Source organism: Aedes aegypti, chromosome 1, assembly GCF_002204515.2.
Source record: "Aedes aegypti strain LVP_AGWG chromosome 1, AaegL5.0 Primary Assembly, whole genome shotgun sequence".
In the NCBI taxonomy this organism is placed as follows: Eukaryota; Metazoa; Arthropoda; class Insecta; order Diptera; family Culicidae; genus Aedes; species Aedes aegypti.
In genome coordinates, this window is record NC_035107.1 from 142,265,537 (window position 1) to 142,284,165 (window position 18,629).

General features: G+C 38.0%; 1 protein-coding gene across 1 annotated transcript in view; it reads right to left on the minus strand.

Annotated features, from left to right (window-relative positions):
- Positions 1–18,106, minus strand: part of LOC5575867 (acetylcholinesterase) — a 120,470-nt gene extending 102,364 nt beyond the window's left edge. The window contains exon 1 of the mRNA XM_021849077.1: positions 17,909–18,106. The gene's annotated coding sequence lies outside the window, so the exon portion shown is untranslated. The remainder of the gene's footprint in view (positions 1–17,908) is intronic.
- Positions 18,107–18,629: the final 523 nt, after the last annotated feature.

Here is an 18,629-nt window from a genome sequence, read left to right on the forward strand (position 1 = left end):
TGTAACAGTTCTATCGATCGTTGGCATATTTTCGGAGATTGATACGAAATTGACGTTACTTATTGGATTTTTTCGTTTCGATTGTCATTTGAATGGTAAAGAGTCGTTTCGATTGTGTTGTTCACACATATGGCCCTCTGTAAAAACAAATTTTCAACTTCTATTCATTTCTCTCGTCGCTCGCTTGCGATTCTATCCATCTTGTCATTTCATTACTTTCGTTACTCCCTTTCGCTCTGAGTATAGATATTGTATTCACCGAAAAAAGCCAATGAATTTTAATAATAATGATGTTAAAATATGTTTACCCAAGAGTTGCCGCCACAACCCTTGGACATAAACTCATAGATTTTTCCTCAATTTTCCAGTAAAATTCAACATTTTTCCCTTTTTTGCCTAAATATTAAGGTTTTCCGATGAGTTCATTAAAGAATAAGCGTTTCCATATAACAGACCAAACTCATGGAGAAACATGGTTGCTAACTACTAGTTATCCATACATTCAAAAACATTGGTTTCAAATGACGAAAAGAGTTGATGTTTAATACGCCTATGATTGCAACTCCACCACATGATCTACCCAGTCGATCACTATGGTAAACAAAACAGTTTGAATCTTTTGAGTTTTGATCCAAATTTCGAATAAGTTTCAGTAATAACTGCTATATGTATGTTATTAGCTGTTAGAAAATTAAACTGTAGTCCTCTTTACCATTCAAATGACTAGCATTCCAATTCAAAATATACAAGAAATTATTTAAATTCATTAGAGAAAAGTAATCCGATAACCATGTTATTAGTAAATTTTACACCAACTTGGATTGCTTTAGAGTCATTGTGGTGGTTTTGAACATTGCATCAATCATTTGATTCAATTGTTCGGTTAGACGATCAAAATTCCGACTACGAAAAACGTTGCATTTCATCTGCTTGGTATGAGCCTCGAATTATGGATGCAATATGTCAACCGGATAGATGTAAATAAAGTTTTAACCGCGTTTCTAAAACGTAAGCATGACTTGTTGGTGTTAATTACTAGTTTGAAGCCTTGCGAAATAGGTGAAATAAACAGTTTTAGTACCAAATTGACTTGAGGTTACTAAAAATATGTTTTAAAAAGTGTTGCCTTTGAACCAATTATGGGAATAGCGTTCCTAGCATTCGACATAAAAGTGTACCAATTATGGACTATCGAATATTTGCACGAAATGAACTCAAACGCCATCCAGAGCGAATGATAATGCAACTATTCGTTTGCGCGAAGGAAACCAGGGAAACCAAAACTAGAACTTATTTGCGCATACAACTTTTTGGTATTAGGGGGGTCTGTAGCCTTGAGGTTACGCTTTCGCTTCATAAGCGGAAGGTCATGGATTCGATTCCCAGCCCCTCCACAAAAAACCCGTCCAGCCACCAGAAGACGCCTCACGGAGGACCGTGCTTTGGGGAGCACATCCATCCTCCGTCAGTATCAGAAGGTGACTGAGACAAACTGACCCTCTTCGCAGGCAGCTAGCCTCACTAATAGCAGAGCTCTCTCCTACCTGCTCGGTGTGAGAGTAAAAGAGTAGAAGAGAGTGAAGGTAGATGTAAATATAGATAAGTTGAAAATAGATCTGTATCGATAAAGAAGCTACAGATCAACTGAGTCCGGCACAGTAGTGGCCACGAGCACGGAGTGCCTATAAAAAAAAAAAATAAAAATAAAAAAAAAAATAAAAAATTTTGGAATTTTCCTTCACATGGCAGACGTCCTTAATGTGGGAAGATTATAATGCAAATTATGCATTTAGCATCCATGCGGCAAAGTTTTGTACCATGATCCCACTTTTGGCACCGACGGCACTGAGTGGGGTTTTAGAAATTTCCTTCAGGTTTCTGGAAATGTTCTTAGGGCAAGTGTACCATTAGTGGTGCACCTAAGGGAAAACTGCTAAAACACGGTGTTAAGATCATGAAATATATGATTTTAACGTATCATTCGATAGATCTCAAATCCTTCTATCATTCAAATGTATAAAAATCACGATTCATTTGAAATTTCCCTGCAAAAAGCCTTGCACCAATAATAGGAACACTGTTCCTATAGTGGAGGTATATTTTAAGGATGGTTCCTTTAGTGGCGCAAACCATTGATTTCTTATGGGACCCTCCACTATGGGTACTGATGCACCACTATAGGTGCAAAGGAGCAAAAAAAATAAGCAAAAAAAATGTTTTAAATAGTTTTACGGTTAAATTTCATGAATATTATTCGATTACTTGTATCATTTTCGCATCGTACATAATTCAAAAATATCACATAATCATTTATTAGCGCGAAATATGCCAAAACACACTACCACCACTATTGGAGCTACCTCCACTAAGGGAGCGTTTGGCCTATGTCACACGGACATCGAACTAAAAACTTGCATTTTCTAAAGCTTTAGTATTATAAAGATTACTTTTGTTAAAGTAAACTTAATAATATTCTTCAGAAATTCCTTTCCGAAGAATGGCAAATTGGGTCCTCTTTTTCATAATGATTACTTGGACTGAGGAAAATCCTAATGAATCATTTATTCCATTGTTGATCTCTTCAGGTGACTTACAGTTACTTGAGAAACCTTTTAATACGTCATTGAACAAACGTTCAGGTTTGTTGTCATAAGTAAAAAAATGTGCTTCTTCTCTCAAGATGTTTGAGAAGAAGTTCGCGATCTAGTTTGAGAAGAAGTTTCGAAATAGCTATACCTCCTGTCATGTTGGTGTTCTACCTCCACGCCATTCAGGTATCCATAGTAATGCTACTACCACCTTTCAATCACCTCACACTCATGCGTCAAGATACCTTCATCAAGGCTATCGATGGCGGTTTTGAATCTCATCCGGTTAAGGGTCGTCTCGAGTATGGAATATCCTCGGCATTCAATATGCCATGGAGTATATTCGTATCTCACATAGAACATACGTATGCAACATGATCAATTGGCAAAGGAAGCTCTCAATTAGTAGCTGTGCTAAAGAAAAACTGTGTCTGTCTTATAATAAAGAATAAAATGAGATTGACAATAATGTAAAACATTTTGTAGAAACGCAAGCAAAAGTTTAAAAACAATGTTAAACTACAAAAACCGCTATACTAATCTCTCATCGAATTCAGGAGAACACGACTCTTTGAGTTTCTAACAGACAAATAAAAGACTGTCCTATCCATCCTCGTTAATGCACATCTTTGTTACAAAAAAAAACCATTTAAACATGGTGTATCACTCCAGAGTTATTTCTTGACCATCCCTATATAGTTATCACAATATTAAATTAGCTTGAATTGAATTCAATTCCAGTATCCACTGCGCCACGCCATCCAATTCATCACAGAGGCCCCATTACTGGCAGGCAGTAAGTTTGTGATTCAATTGCCCGATTACATATACATACAACAGCAGCATCAGCATGACCCTCGTATTCCATGTAGACTGTCAAGTTCTTCTTGTCCTCCGGTGATAAACTCATGAATCAGCGCTTGGCCATGCAGGTCGATAAAAGCGTGACAAAACCAGAATCTTCCCGGTATGCGAACATGCCAATCAGTGTCATGTTCCCAACATAACACATAATTGCCCATCATCCAGACTCTCCGTTTGGAATGCGTCTCGAAATAAAACGCGAACCGTTAAATTGCATACTTTCGTTCATTCGTCATTCAACATGCTTCACCTGTCCAATCGAAAACTCACAGCGCGGGTAAACCGAAATTCAAGTGTCCATGTTAGCGATTAAGGGCCCGGATAGCCGAAGCGGTAAACGTGCTGCTGTTCAGCAAGACCAAGCTGAGAGTCGTGGGTTTGAATCCCGCCGGTTTGCGGATTGTAAATTTTCTCGATCTTGGTACTTGACATACGATTTACGAATTCAAAAATAGTCGATTGGGAAAGTGTAGGCTCTCAGTTAAGAACTGTGGAAGTGCTTATAAGAACACTAAGCTGAGAAGCAGGCTCTGTCCCAGTTAGGACGTAACTTCAGAATGAAAAAAAAAAGAAGTTAGTGATTTAAGTGAAACAAGATGTGTCTGTTGTAGTGATATAGGAAAATTTACCAATGGTTGCATCGGGTGCAGTGATGCTAAATGCATAATGGGTATATGACAATTGGAAAATTATCCTAAGGTGTATGAACTCGCTTAATCTATCTTCTCGGGCGTTTCCAAAGGCCATTGCAGGGGAAAGTCATGCGGTTGTTAATACTTTGCTATAGCTAATTAGGTTTTGAACAGGGATCCTTTATGTCTTATAATATCTTATATCTTATACAGGATCACTATTTTCGAGTCACTTAGCAATACTCCACTAATGAGCTTGTGCATGCTATAAAACGTTTGACTTTTACTGTGCGCTCTGTTTTCAAGTTGCCCGTGAGAGAGAGCGAGACAGCACCAACACACGGCGCACAGTAAAAGTCATGAGAACAAAAGAATTTATGGCACGTACAGAGGCTCATATACCAGCTTTTTACGCTAGCTATAAAACAATAACCGATTTTATAGTTAGGTCTTAGTAGGCAATCATTTGCGTTTATTGATTGAAATGTCAAGAATTTTCACTCCAGTGTTATGATGTGTTTATCATAATTCAAGTTTTGTCACGTATCATATTTATTCGTTTTAAATCATGTTTATCTAATTATAGGTCTTCTTCTTCTTTCTTGCCAATGACCATTTTTGCATGCGTATATCGTGTGGCAACCGAAAAGATCCTCGACCGGTGGGATTCGAACCAACGACCCTCAGCTTGGTCTTGCTGAATAGTTGCGCGTTTACCGCTACGGCTATCTGGGCCCCTATCTCATTATAATTTTCAGATAATCTGCTTCCTCCCAGACTGTACGTATCACGAAAACACCTGTTGCGTTATGCGATGCTATAATGTACAAAGTTTCACGCATAAGATGACGCAAAAAGGCCTTATACGTACAACAGTGGAGGCGATATTTGTGCATATATTATATATTATGCATATATTAATTCTCTTGCGAACTCTTCTGTATTCTTATGCGACTTAATTTATGTTAACAAAGTTAATTTGATAGCTGGTACGAACGAAACAAAATGCAGTAATGGACTCAAAGAATTTCATGCTATGCGATAAAACTTGTCATTCAAACGATTTCCGTCACCGTTTTGTGCGGATGTGATGTTATTTGTACAAATAAACGAGTTTTAACTTTAATTCTTATGCGACTTCTGGTTGTCTGGGCTGTAGACCGCAGTACAAAATAAAATGGCAAATGTTTAACACAGCAGTTAATTAATCATATATTTATTTATCTTATGAACAATGGTCATATTAAGTGGATTGATAGTTTTTATTGGATTAAAGAGCTTCGTCATATTTGGTTCTTAAATATAAGTTAAAACTCGATCAGACAAAATTGATTCTTAATCAAGGATTAACAAAATTTGTCGTAAAAGGTAATATTGGCTAAACATGAAATGTTTGAATTGTTAGATAAGTAGGTCTTTTGGAATATTACGCGAGAATAAAGTTGCTATGGATATGCATAGCATAGAAAAAAGAAGAACATTTAAGGAATGCTAAATACAGTCACGAGTGTTGGGTGCCAGTGCTTGTTTTAAAAATATAAAACTGGCAACACTGGCATTTTCAAATTTTTAAGAAATATCCAAGAAATATCCTTGGTTACGGTATCATCAATAAAACTTGTGTAGTCTAGTCTTTTTTTCATTTGCGGAGGGATTATTAGAGTATGTTTAAGAAAATCTCTAATTGAACTTTAACACTTCACTTTTTAGACTGTACAGCCAATGTCATTGTCAATGATTGTCTTCAATTGTCTTCTAAAGGTATTTGCTTGCCTTACTAGTGTTTTTTGTGTTTTATTTTTTTCTTTTAGAAGAGCCGAGTGTTAACGTTAATTAGTGATTTTCTTAAAACATGGATTCACACACAACTTTGATCAGATACCTAGAATCGAGATATTCTTCAAATTCAATTATTGAAAAGGGTGTGGTATTTTCCAATGGTTGGACAATGAAATAAGAAGTATATTGTTAATAAACACGACTTATGCTATTGAGAGAGATTGGCTCTTATTCAGTTTAATTCATTTTTTTATCTGACCTGAAAAGTCATATGAATATTTTTCTTCGCAAAAAATTAGCTTCCCCCAGCAGTCGTCGTCGTGTTTCAGTAGTAGATCAACTGATGAAAGCAGTGTTTTTAATATATGTTTGTAAATGAGAAAAGTCCTAGAGATGCATCATTGCACTATGTTTTATTTTGTCGATTTCATGCGCTTGAATATTTATTTATTTACACCGTCTTCGAAATATCGTACAGACAGAATTTAATATATAAAAAAAGTAAAATCAATTTCTTATTCTATTTAAAAATATGTTCTTCGTCACGTCAAAATCAAATTTGTCTCCAACATCGTTGAATGCTCGCAAGCAAGAACTCAAGGAGCTGTTATAACCATAGTTAGTCCGATGATTTGGTATATACAGATGAACAGCGTTCCGAAATCTTCTAGAAGGAGCATTGAAACTTAGCAGCTCCAGCAGTGCAGGGCAATCTATTCCCCCTTTGATCAGGTCGAATATGAACAGACGTTGCTGATTGGTACGTCTGGCTGACAAAGATTCCAATCTTATCAGCTGGCATCGTTCATGGTAGCTCGGCAAATTCCTTGCATCGTTCCACGGTAGCCTACTCAGCGCAAACCTCAGGAATTTTTTCTGCACTCGTTCTATTGAAAGAATCTGCATAACCTGAGATGGACACCAGACGGGAGAGGCATATTCTAAGTTGCGCCACACCAAAGAACAGTACAGCGTTTTTAAGGCGTAAACATCTGTGAAAGAGTTGGTGTGCCTTCGAATCATTCCAAGAACGGAGAAAGCTTTGGCGGCAGTCAGCCCGATGTGCTCGTTAAATCTCACCTTGAAATCTATCGTAACACCAAGGTAGCAAATTGATTGAATGCGGACTAGTTCCTCCGCCCCGATGAAGTACCGAGTAAACGAAATTATTTTACATTTCCCGCTGTTCACACGCATGCCGCTGTTGTCGCACCAGATGAGCATGATGTCGATGTCCTCCTGGAGGGCGATGCAGTCCTGAGGAGATGATATGGTGCGGTAGAATTTTAGATCATCCGCGAACGACAGATTGTGTGAAGAGAGCAACGAATACAAGTCGTTTATGAAGACGTTGAATATAAGTGGCCCCAAAACACTTCCTTGTGGAACTCCGGACGTAATGTAGAACGTACAATTACGCGTTGAGTTGACCATCACAAAGGCGTATCGGTTCGTTAGATATGAGTAAAGCCACTCGGTGAGCCATCGTGGAGAGCCCAAGCGCTTGAACTTCTCGTTCACCACAATATGCGGCACTGTGTCGAATGCTTTGGCAAAGTCTACGTAAATAGAGTCAACCTGTTGCCTTGCTTCCACTTCCCGAAACAACGTCGATACATAGCTCATTAGGTTCGTTGTCGTTGAACGATTTTTCATGAATCCATGTTGACTTTCGGAGATGATCGATGTCAGTGTGTTGCTCAGAGTTTTGTGAATAGCACCCAAACCTTTGATTTTAGCGATATAGCTTGTTCGGAGAAATTTCTTGGTACCGTCGATGGGGGTGACAATGGGTCTAGGGGGTGAGATTGGGTCAAAACGGAAAAATATGTTTCGTAAAATATTTCAGCTAATAACGCTGATATTACTAAAATTAATAATTCATATGTTAGGGAACATATTATTACACATAATTCATAACAATATGCATTTTTAGAAATAGTAGTTTTTGTTCACTACATCAATAAACTTGCATGTTGAAACTAGATAAAATTTACAACATTAAATTTCTCCTGTACAAAGTATCACGCATGTACTCTAGCCTCTATCGTTGTATAAGTAGAATGTTGAAAGTCTTTTCATTACACATCACAGGTATTTTCTGGAATCTGTTTGATTTTCCCACAAAAAAATCATTTTTTCGGTACGATGTCTAAAACATTGAAAATGGGGGTGAGATTGGGTCAAGCAAGAACGATAGTAAATGAAATTCCAAGTCCACTTTTTTGACATTTTACGGTGCCGGGTGTTCTCTTTTTTCATTGAGATGTGTTTATTCTTTCTAAATACAGCATCTCTGAAACATCAAACAAGTCTACTTGAGTATTCCATGCATTGAATAACAATACAACGCATTTTGACAACTTCTCAAACCAGCAACTGTGTTTCGTGCGCAGCAACATCGTAAATTTTTATCAAAAGGGTGTTTTTTCTAAATTTGATTATTTATCAGTGTTTTCATATTATAGAAACATCTCACGGAAGTACAAATGAGTTCGATCGCTGAAATACTTGGATTATGACGTCAACTTCTGCCTGAAATTTATTGATCGTGGAATGTCGCACCGAAATTTAACTATTTGCGAAGGTTTAAAATAATCACTGTTTCAGTACACCTTTGGGGAAACTGAATGGGCTTTATAGCAATGGGGATGAGACTTTGAAGACAATTTGAGGGAAACACCAAGAAAATTTATGTAAACTTGACGATAAATGTTGGGTTTACATATTTTTTCTCATAGCTCTTCAATTTTCAGTATAATCTATCTTTTAAGTGGGTTTATCATACTTGTGAAACATCTTAGATATCTTTTTGTCTTGTTTGCATCGTTTTTTATCAATATTTTTCAGTTGTGAATAGTTTTGAAATCATATTCTCAAAAACAAGTTATTTCAATTACAGTGACCCAATGTCACCCCCTCTATGGGGTGAGATTGGGTCATTTTTCGTTCACTTGTGGTTCCGCTGTGAATAAATATTTGTCTTTAATATTTTGAACAGTTGTTAATGTACCATCAAAGTACATACACACCAAATTTGAAGTTTATTGGAGTTAGATTGCGATAGTTATTCAAAAAATAAATCACACATATCCCTTTTTGACCCATTGTCACCCCCAACGACGGTATATTAAAGTGTATCTTTTGATGCAAAAAGTTTTGTGATCAATCCCCCTAGCAGTGAGATAGAAACATTATTTTTTATAACATTTGGATAAACATATGGTGTCTTCGGCAAAGTTGTAGAATTGGTCATTTGAAACAACTTTGTCGACAACTTTGTCTAAAACACGATTTTTCTATCTCTTATACTTTTTGAGATATATGCCGTTATATTTGAATGGTCCCTAAAAATCATATTTTTGGTCATAGCCAAGGTTTTTAACATTTTTTGTGTTCTGTATAAAGTTTTTTCTTTTAGAAAAACCCGTGTTTTTGCTATATGTTCATCACTCTATCTTTTGAAGTAACAAAGTTATTCATGAATTTCTCTTTTCTCCATGGGTAGTTTAGGCCTTTTAAACTTGCTTCAGCGCAGAATGGCGCAGACAACTCTTACAAGTCATGAACGTACCATATCTCTCCATTTGGCAGTTGATAAAAGCTTTTGTCTATAAGCGACTTCGCATGGGTTTTTACTATCAAACAAATAAACCTTATTGAAACGAATTCGACTGATAATTCCTTTATTTTAAGAGATAGAGAGGTGAAAGATGTTCAGCGAAAACACGCGATTGAAGATACCAGGGGATCATGGTTTTGGGACTCCACATTTTAGGGGCGTTTACAAATATTTGTTTAGTAAGTTATCTTTCTTGTTGTTGCTCAATCGCTTGCACGCATGAAAGAGCTAAGCCTTCTTGAAGCTAAACGTGGCACTGATGTTGTTACTTAAGTAGGCTCAGTCAGATTGATGGACGGCACTTCTCCGATATTATCAACGTCAGGAACTATCGGGGCGCTAACATCGTCGCTGACCACTATCTGGTGATGGTAAACTGCACCCAAAACTCTCCATCGTTAACAACGTACGGTACCGACGGCCGCCCTGTATGACCTAGAGTGGCTTAAGCAACCGGATGTTGCAGATGCATACGCGCAGCACCTCGAGCTGAGAGGGTGAGCTGGATGAAACCCCTCTTGAGGACTGCTGGAGAACAGTGAAAGCAGTCATCAACGATGCAGCTAAGAGCAACGTCGGATACGTGGTACGGAGTCGACTGAACGATTGGTTCAACGAGGAATGTACGCGAATTCTGGAGGAGAAGAATGCAGCGCGGGTGGTCGTGCTGCAGCAAGGGATCCGACAGAACGTGGAACGTTATAGACGGAAACGACAACAGCAATCCCGCCTCTTTCGAGAGAAAAAAAACGCCGCCTGAAGGAGACGGAGTGCGAGGAGATGGAACAGTTGTACCGGTCTCAAGCATCACGCAAGTTCCATCAGAAGCTCAATGCATCCCGCAACGAATTCATGCCGCGAGTCGAGATATGCAGGGATAAGGATGGGAGCATTTTGACGGACGAGCGTGATATGATCGAAAGGTGGAAGCAGCACTTCGACGAACACCTGAATGGTGCTGAGAGCACAGGCAATGGAGGACGGGATAACGGAGGAAATGCCTTCGTTAATACTGTGGGCGATGGAAATCAACCAGTCCCCACTTTGAGAGAAATTAAGGGTGCCATTCACCAGTTCAAGAACAATAAAGCTGCTGGTAAGGATGGTATCGGAGCTGAACTCATAAAGATGGATCCGGAGAGGCTGGTCATTTGTTCGGCTGATAGGCACAATCTGGGAAACAGAACAACTACCGGAGGAGTAAAAGGAAGGGATTATATGTCCCAACTCCAAGAAAAGCGACAAGTTAGATTGTGAGAACTTTCGAGCGATCACCATTCTAAATGCGGCCTACAAGGTATTATCCCAGATCATCTGCCGTCGTCTGTCACCTAAACGAGTAAACGATTTCGTGGGAATTTATCAAGCCGATCGACAACGAACCAGATCTTTACTGTACGTAAAATCCTCCAAAAATGTCGTGAATACCAGGTCCCAACGCATCACCTTTTCACCGATTTCAAGGCAGCATACGACAGTATCTGCCGCGTAGAGGTATGAAAATTATGAACGAGAACAGTTTTCCTGGAAAGCTCACGAGATTGATAAAAGCGACGATGGAAGGTGTGCAAAATTGTGTGAAGGTTGACCCAATGTCACCCCCTCTATGGGATATAATATTTTTGGACAGTTGATAATGTTCACACCAAATTTGAAGTTTATTGGAGTTAAATTGCGATAGTTGTTCAATAAATAAATTGTACATATTCTTTTTTAATTCATTCTCACCCCCAACAACGCATAGTGCTTCGAATGTATGGGACCTCGGGACAAAAATCATAACTTCCGTTATAGGCGTTTTAGCTCAATGATGTTTATAGGAATGTTGTCAGGAATCATTAGGGCTATAATTGACATAAATTACCTATTGATAAACGTAACCGCATAAATGACATAAGCGCCAATTCCGTATATTTGGTTTCATAATCATGTGATCTCTTCTAGAAATTGTTGGGAATGACTTAATTTTATATTAGCAAAAATTACTTGCAATTAATTAATGCCATGAGTGGCGTGGACGCCAAGCGATCATAATTTTTTTTTTTCAGTGTAATCCTAACATTTACCAGAATTGAAGTACGAATTTTTATTTAATTTTAGTTTTCTAGGATAGCTTTTTAATAAGCTTTCGAACAGTGTGTAGCTGAAAGGATTTCACATAAGTAGAGTTTGTTCACTTTTCCATAAAATATTATGACGACTAGATAGGTAGAGGGCTGAACACAAAAGGTTGGCGTTTTTCATAGTAATCTCCATAAAAACTTCAAATGGCGTGTGCACAGTCAAATTTCTTCCGAACCCCTTCAAACTTTGGGAGGATCCCGACCAGAACCACATAACAAGATTATAACACATTTCTATCAGCCGCAGTTAAAAATAACAGAAGTTGATAAAACTTTGTTATCAAAATGGCTTTGTTCTCAACTTGTTATAATTTTAATAACACATTTATAACAAAATTTGTTATATTTTTGACATCGCATTTATAAGTTTGTGGCAAATAACATCCGATGTCATAAGCAATAACATAGTTTGCAATAATTTTGTTATTTTGTAACATCCTTGCAACAAATTCTGTAATATTTTTGATATAATTGTAACAGAATGTGTTATATTTTAGATTAATTTGGTCCAAATTTTGTTAGAATTTTTGTTATTTTAACTACTAACGGTACACGTTTTATAACAACTGGTGATATAAAAAAAAAATATATCAGGGGAACACATTCTGTTATAATCTTGTTTCTTCCGTCTGGTCGAGATGCTATTTACCGTAATAAAAATTGTTTAACCCGTATAGGCCTGAATGAAAGCAAAAATACTGAAACACTCACCGCTCAGAGAATTCTTAACGGATTCAAATGATTTTTTGTCAGTTCACTGGCCCACATATCAAGTTTCTAGAAGTGGCCAGAGAAACTCGGAAATATTCCTGTGGCCAGAGTTATTCCTGTGGGTCACTGGGTCAAGTCGGGTAAAAAGAGCTGTTTTTTGGGACATACCAAGTTACCTTTATTTACTTGCAATGACAATCATTTTAATTTGCATAAATCATTGAGATCTGAAATTCAACATTACAAATGAAGAGTTTTGCACCGTTTAAATAAATTTAAAAAAGATTTGTTGGATACAAAACCGTTTCAATTCTCGAAAAGTAGAAATCAATCATAATTGTAACCTAAAATGCGTTCCCATAAGCTTGGCACAGATGTTCAGATACAAATTGGCCACTTTATCGTAAGTTTAAGGCGTCTCGGGACCCTAAAATGGTCATTTGTAGGATTTATCTAATGCAAAACTCATAGTTATCCAATTCAATCGTTTCTCAAAAGATTCACACTGATGCAATTTTCTTAAAATTCCGTCATGTAGTGGCCAGGCCACATTATAACCGATTCCGGAAATTATCAGTGACTTGAAATTAGGCTACCTCAAGGGGCACAAATGCACAGCACCCTTCTCACCCGGCTTGACCCAGTGATCCACCGGAATACAGTGATACCTCCATGAGTCGATGTTCCATGACTCGATATCGACTCATGGAACCATACTAAAAACAAAATTTCATGGTTACTATGATGGTCCCTAGAAGCAGCTTTCCAAGGGATTGCTGTTCCATGACTCGATATTTCCATGAGTCGATGGTCCCTTCAATATCGACTCATGGAGGTTTCACTGTAACTCCGACCACATGAATATTCCCGCGTTCCTCTGTCCACTTCTAGAAACAAGATATGTGTGCCAGTATAATGACAAAAAATCATTTAAATCCTATTTAAATTTGCTAAGCGGTGAAAGTTTTAGAATGTTTGCTTTCACTCAGGTCTATACGGGTTAAACGAATCTATGACAAAAGGTCAAAAGACAAAAGATCGAAAGGACAAAAGATCGAAGAACAAAAAAGGAGGGACAAAAGGTCGAAAATCTTTCTTCAAAGAAGGAAAAATTTCCACCAAGCAAATCAGTTTCGACCTTCTGTCCTTTCGACTTTTTGTCTTTCGACCTTTTGTTTGTCTTTCCACCTTTTGTCCATAAACCGGGTTAAACATAGGGGAGCCAAAATTTCAAAATTTGCATCACTCTAATGACCACATCCCCCGGTGGTTCTGGGAATGCTCCTGGGAGCATCACCTTCGAAAATCTTACAGTTTTACACCCCTTTTGATATGGTTCCAGACATGATCCTAATTGGCCACGGGGCACCTGGAACCTACAATACAGTGGTTATAGAAATAAACTGCTACGTAAATGCTTGCAGAAGCATAACCCTCAAAAATCTTAATATTTAATACCTATATTGATGTAATTCTGGAAATATTTTGGCTGTGGCTATCTCCAGAGACCCCTGGAACATACTATAGAGTGGCCAGTGCGTCAAATAATTCTGAACATGCTACCGGAAGCATATTCTTAAAGGCTGACTCTCACTTGGATATAGCCCCAGATAATACATACATGATTGGAAATACAAATATGTATAACAGACCATATTTTTCGGAACTAGTTTTTGGGAAATGATCATATTTCTGAAGATTTTCAACGAATCTTAATGCGTCCTCCGGCATTCAACTTCCTATTAGTTATTGTCTGTAGGAAAATTGTAAACATCTATACAATTTCATACCACACAAAAATACAAGCGACAGAAAAAATGCCATTTTGACATGACCTCGGAAAATCCGGAACATCTTCGGGCCAATGTGCATGACCAAGCAGGTTCCTGAAACTAGATCAAAATACTGCTGATCGTTGACTGCTTCTGAATGCATCCAATTTCATCCATTTTTCAAAAAATTATAAGCATTTGATGTTAGGCAAAATTTTGCCTATCTCAATCATTTTGCCTATCCCCTGTATGTAACAAGCAAATGTAAGTATTTATTGCATGTCAATGTCTTTACTTCATGTTAAAATGTGATTTTCAGATAAACAGTAATTAGTGCGGTGTGGCTGGTTAAAGTTTATGAAGAAAATAAATGGATCAACGACACCGAAACAATATTTAATTTTAATAAGACAATTGCTGCCCAATTTCAGTGGCCTCTGTTTCTATGAGTTACTTGGAATGGGTAAATTGTAAGCATATAGAAGGACATTGAAAAAAACCTTGCTTTATATCAGAAAAATAAATTCCCTTCGATGACGTGCAGTGGTTTGAATCCAATTTTTTGCACGATGACCGGAATGATTGCTTTAATGATTTTACATAGTTTTAAGATTTTTCCTCTAAAATGTCAAGTGCTCTTCGAAGTTACGGTTCTAATGCCGCACCGGTTTAAAAATTAGCCATGTTTTAACTGTGTATTTTTTTGAAAAACGTCACAACTTCAAGTAAAAATTTACTAAAAACAATATTCAAAAGTACATAAGTATTAAAAGTAACTCATTGCCTTTCGAATGAACCATAGAGAATTTCAATTAGAAGTGTAATCCTAGAGATATGGACAAAACACTTTTGTGTGTTTTTAGGGGGGAACCTAATTTTTTCACGGGGGTGCATATTGTTAAAACGTGGATTACCATGCGTCCACATCGTTTTCATTTCGAAAAACTCTGAAGTGAACACATAGTGTGTATTGCCATAAAACACCGTATTTGAACCATCTATCTGAAATTGCATAAGCTAAGGGCTCTCACCTACGCGGTTTCCATCTACGGGGTAGGGGTTCCTGGGGTAATATGCACCACTTAAGGAAAATGTGCCGAAATGAACACTTAACAACATGTAATTAGTGTTTTAATACAGGAATCTAGTTGGTTTGGGTTCACCCTACATAGCGTTGAGTGAATTTTCATTATAATTTCATTAGATTGTTGAAAAATTTTAACTTTTTTCAAACACTACTTTTGCGTGAAATAAGATTGATGCGGGGCACGATGCACCGCTTTTTGGGGCAGAACGCACCACAACATTGAGGCAAGACGCACCTAAACAAAGAGGCATGATGCACCACAACAATGAGGCAAGATGCACCATCATGTTTTAAACGTAATTTAATTTATCGTAAAAACACGAGTTTTTGAAGATTTTCGTCTACAAGATGATACAATTGTGCATAAATACGTTAGTAAAGGCTTCAAATGACCTAACTTTTATGATTGTAGTTAATTTAGGAATGGATCGTTCTGCCCCGACCAATGCAGTGCATGTTGCTCCGATCGGGTGCTTAACAGAAAATGTTATGGAAAATAGACATCGTTGTGTTATTTCGACAAATAATGTCTCAATAAATTACCCAGTCTCTAATCATCTGTTTTATGATGAAAGGTTGTAAAATTTCTCAATTCATCGCTTTCAAAACAACAAGTGAAATGATCGGGAAAGTTACATCAGAATCATGCTTTTCGAATTTATTGTTCTATCTCCCTGTTAAGTTTTTCAAAATGTATCAAATTCTCAGGGTGTCTACAATTTGCAACGTTTCATCAATCCGCATAGTGTTTTTCTCTCAAAACTCGTTTATTCCAGAGAAATTGGCAAGGTGCGTATTGCCCCGGCAGTGCATATTACCCCAGGAGCCCCTACCAATAACCGTCCTAAATGGGGTAAGCTAAAACTGTGGAAGGGCTGATAAAATTATTGAGTTGAGTATCAGGCTTGGTTCTCATGGGACCAGAAATAACCAGAAGAAGATAAGACGATTCAATTTTTTAATCATAACGATTTTAATTTCTGGAAAATGCATGCAATTTTTTGAAGATGGATTATTTCAGACAAACATTACTCTCTGTAATAGCTTCTTTTTTTCGAATGTAGCATCTTGTTGGGATCAATATTTCTACATTTTCCAACGATGTCCGGTATTGGGTGCTGTGCGGCACCGGGAAATCTTCCCCTACTAGAAACGAATATGAAAAAAAACACAAAATTACTCAATCCGCTAGATAAGAACTACACCGAAATACTTCCCTTTTAAAGGGTCAACAATGAAAGTCAAGAAAAGTGAGGCAGGATTCCACCGTCCGTTTGTTCACATGCTTCATAAAAATATAATTTATGAAAACTCGCCATTCGAAGGTTATTCGCTTTAATTCGTCTGCACGCGAGGAGGATGATGGCTGGATGATGGAATGACTAAATAAGCGATCCTAGATGATGATTAAATATTACCTATGGCCTAACGATGATGCCTAGGCATAAGTTTTGTGGCAAGCAGGGGTTGGTAAGCGTTTTCCGTATATTACTGGAACACTAAATGGGCTCGTTTCAAGTGTAAGAGTTTTTCGTGAATTTCGAAATATTCCTCACATATCAGAGCGTTAAATTAATAATTAATAAAAATTTGATGATTAGAAGATAAAGCTTGCACAAAGCTATACATTTTCAATCACATTCATTAACGCTCTGGACAAATTAAAACTAGCTCAAAATAATAACTTAGGTTCCATTTATTTAATACCTGTCAGAGTTGGAACCCAGATTGGGAATACCTGCACAGAAAGATGAACGTGTTATAACCCCATCGCAAAGGATTTATGAGTGGGTTCGCACTATGGAGCTTCACGTATTTATATAGTATATTTTGTGTTGCCTCGATACTATTTCAGCTGCTCTTGTACAATCCATCAGCTAGACATTACATGATTTCCAGGCATCCGAAACGTAGCGTACAATTGTGTGGGTGTGAAAACACAAAACAGAGTCGCAGAGAACGAACGGCGAGATGAAGAGCGGATGCCCTGAAATGTGATAGTCCACAGTCAGGGTCATCCTTTACGACGTTTTCCTTTTCGACATTCCACACAGTCTTTCGCGCGAACCAGCCAAATAAACTCACCCACCCACCCACCAATCAAGAAGCGCACACAAACACACACACATACATACATATACCCACATGAAGCGGTGAGTGGGGTCTAGTTGAACACCTCCTGATGACCGACCATCCGTCGTAGCTTGAGATGATCATCCGATATGTAGGTATTCTAGTGCAAGACTCTTCCACATTACAGCCGTAGATTTCAATCTCATAAATTGATTACGGTGCCGCTAGGCCCACTATACACACGTGAAGGAAATTGCTCGGAAAGGAGAGAGAAAACCATAAATCCCTTGCCACCAAAGGAAAGTCGACGACGGGCTTGCCCAAAGTCATCCGGAACTCCAAGGTCCAGCGCACGCACACTTTCACATTCACATTGCTGCACGTTTCCCATATGCAATAACAATTTTCACTTGATTTCCCCAGGATCCACGTTTCCTCACAATTGAAAACACACATTTTCCAGTTTTATTTATCAATATTTAAATTACAACCGCCTCAGGTCAATCATCCACGCTCCGTGTACTCTGGATGCCATGAAAAATTCATCTACAAGGCCACTCGGGCAACGGCTAATTTACCAGCTTCCCCGCCCCCCAATCCGAGCTTCCAACAAGCATACTTAGCTGGGAAGCTTGCCCAAGAGCAGAAAACACTTACTTTTTTCTTTGCCTGCGGTGTTTTCCGGAAAATTGATTGAACAGCTGCACTTCTTTGCCCAAAACCACTCGATTCGATCAAATATCTTAGCTAAAAACTTGTGTAAAACTGCACAATTTTATTGAGAATACACACACGCAAAAATGATATGTGGAGTTGATATGTTAATCATGCAACGGCTCAAACGAAACTGAGGTGAAAAAGTTCTCCAGCCTGGTAGCATAGCCAAGGAACCATCAGCTCAGCTGTCGGCTATTGGCGGAGCTTTTGGGTAACTCATTCCCGGCAAACTCACCGGACTAAGTACCTATCCATACTCACACGCTGCTATGTAGTGACTACATTATGTCAACAGCTCCCGAAGTGCCGTTCTGTGGCTCTTTCGCTCTCGTCGGATTGATGAAAACAAACGCTCATCTGGCGTGGTGGGAACCACCGGTCGGTCCCAAGCTTGTTATGTGAGTGTTACACACTTATCCCACAGTTTAGGAATCAACTGACTGTAATCGGCAATGTTAAACAAAGTCAATCCTCTTTTGTTTCAGCTTATATTTTAATTATAATTCTGTTCTTTCTTTATGTTTTCTGTTAATTTGGCCCTGTTTTTTCCTTTTCTTCTTTTTACTTTTCTTTTCAAAACAAAAAATGAAAGAAACAATTTTTTCATTTTTCTTTTCCTTTCTATTCTTCTTGTTATAACGGATGACACTTGGACAAAGCA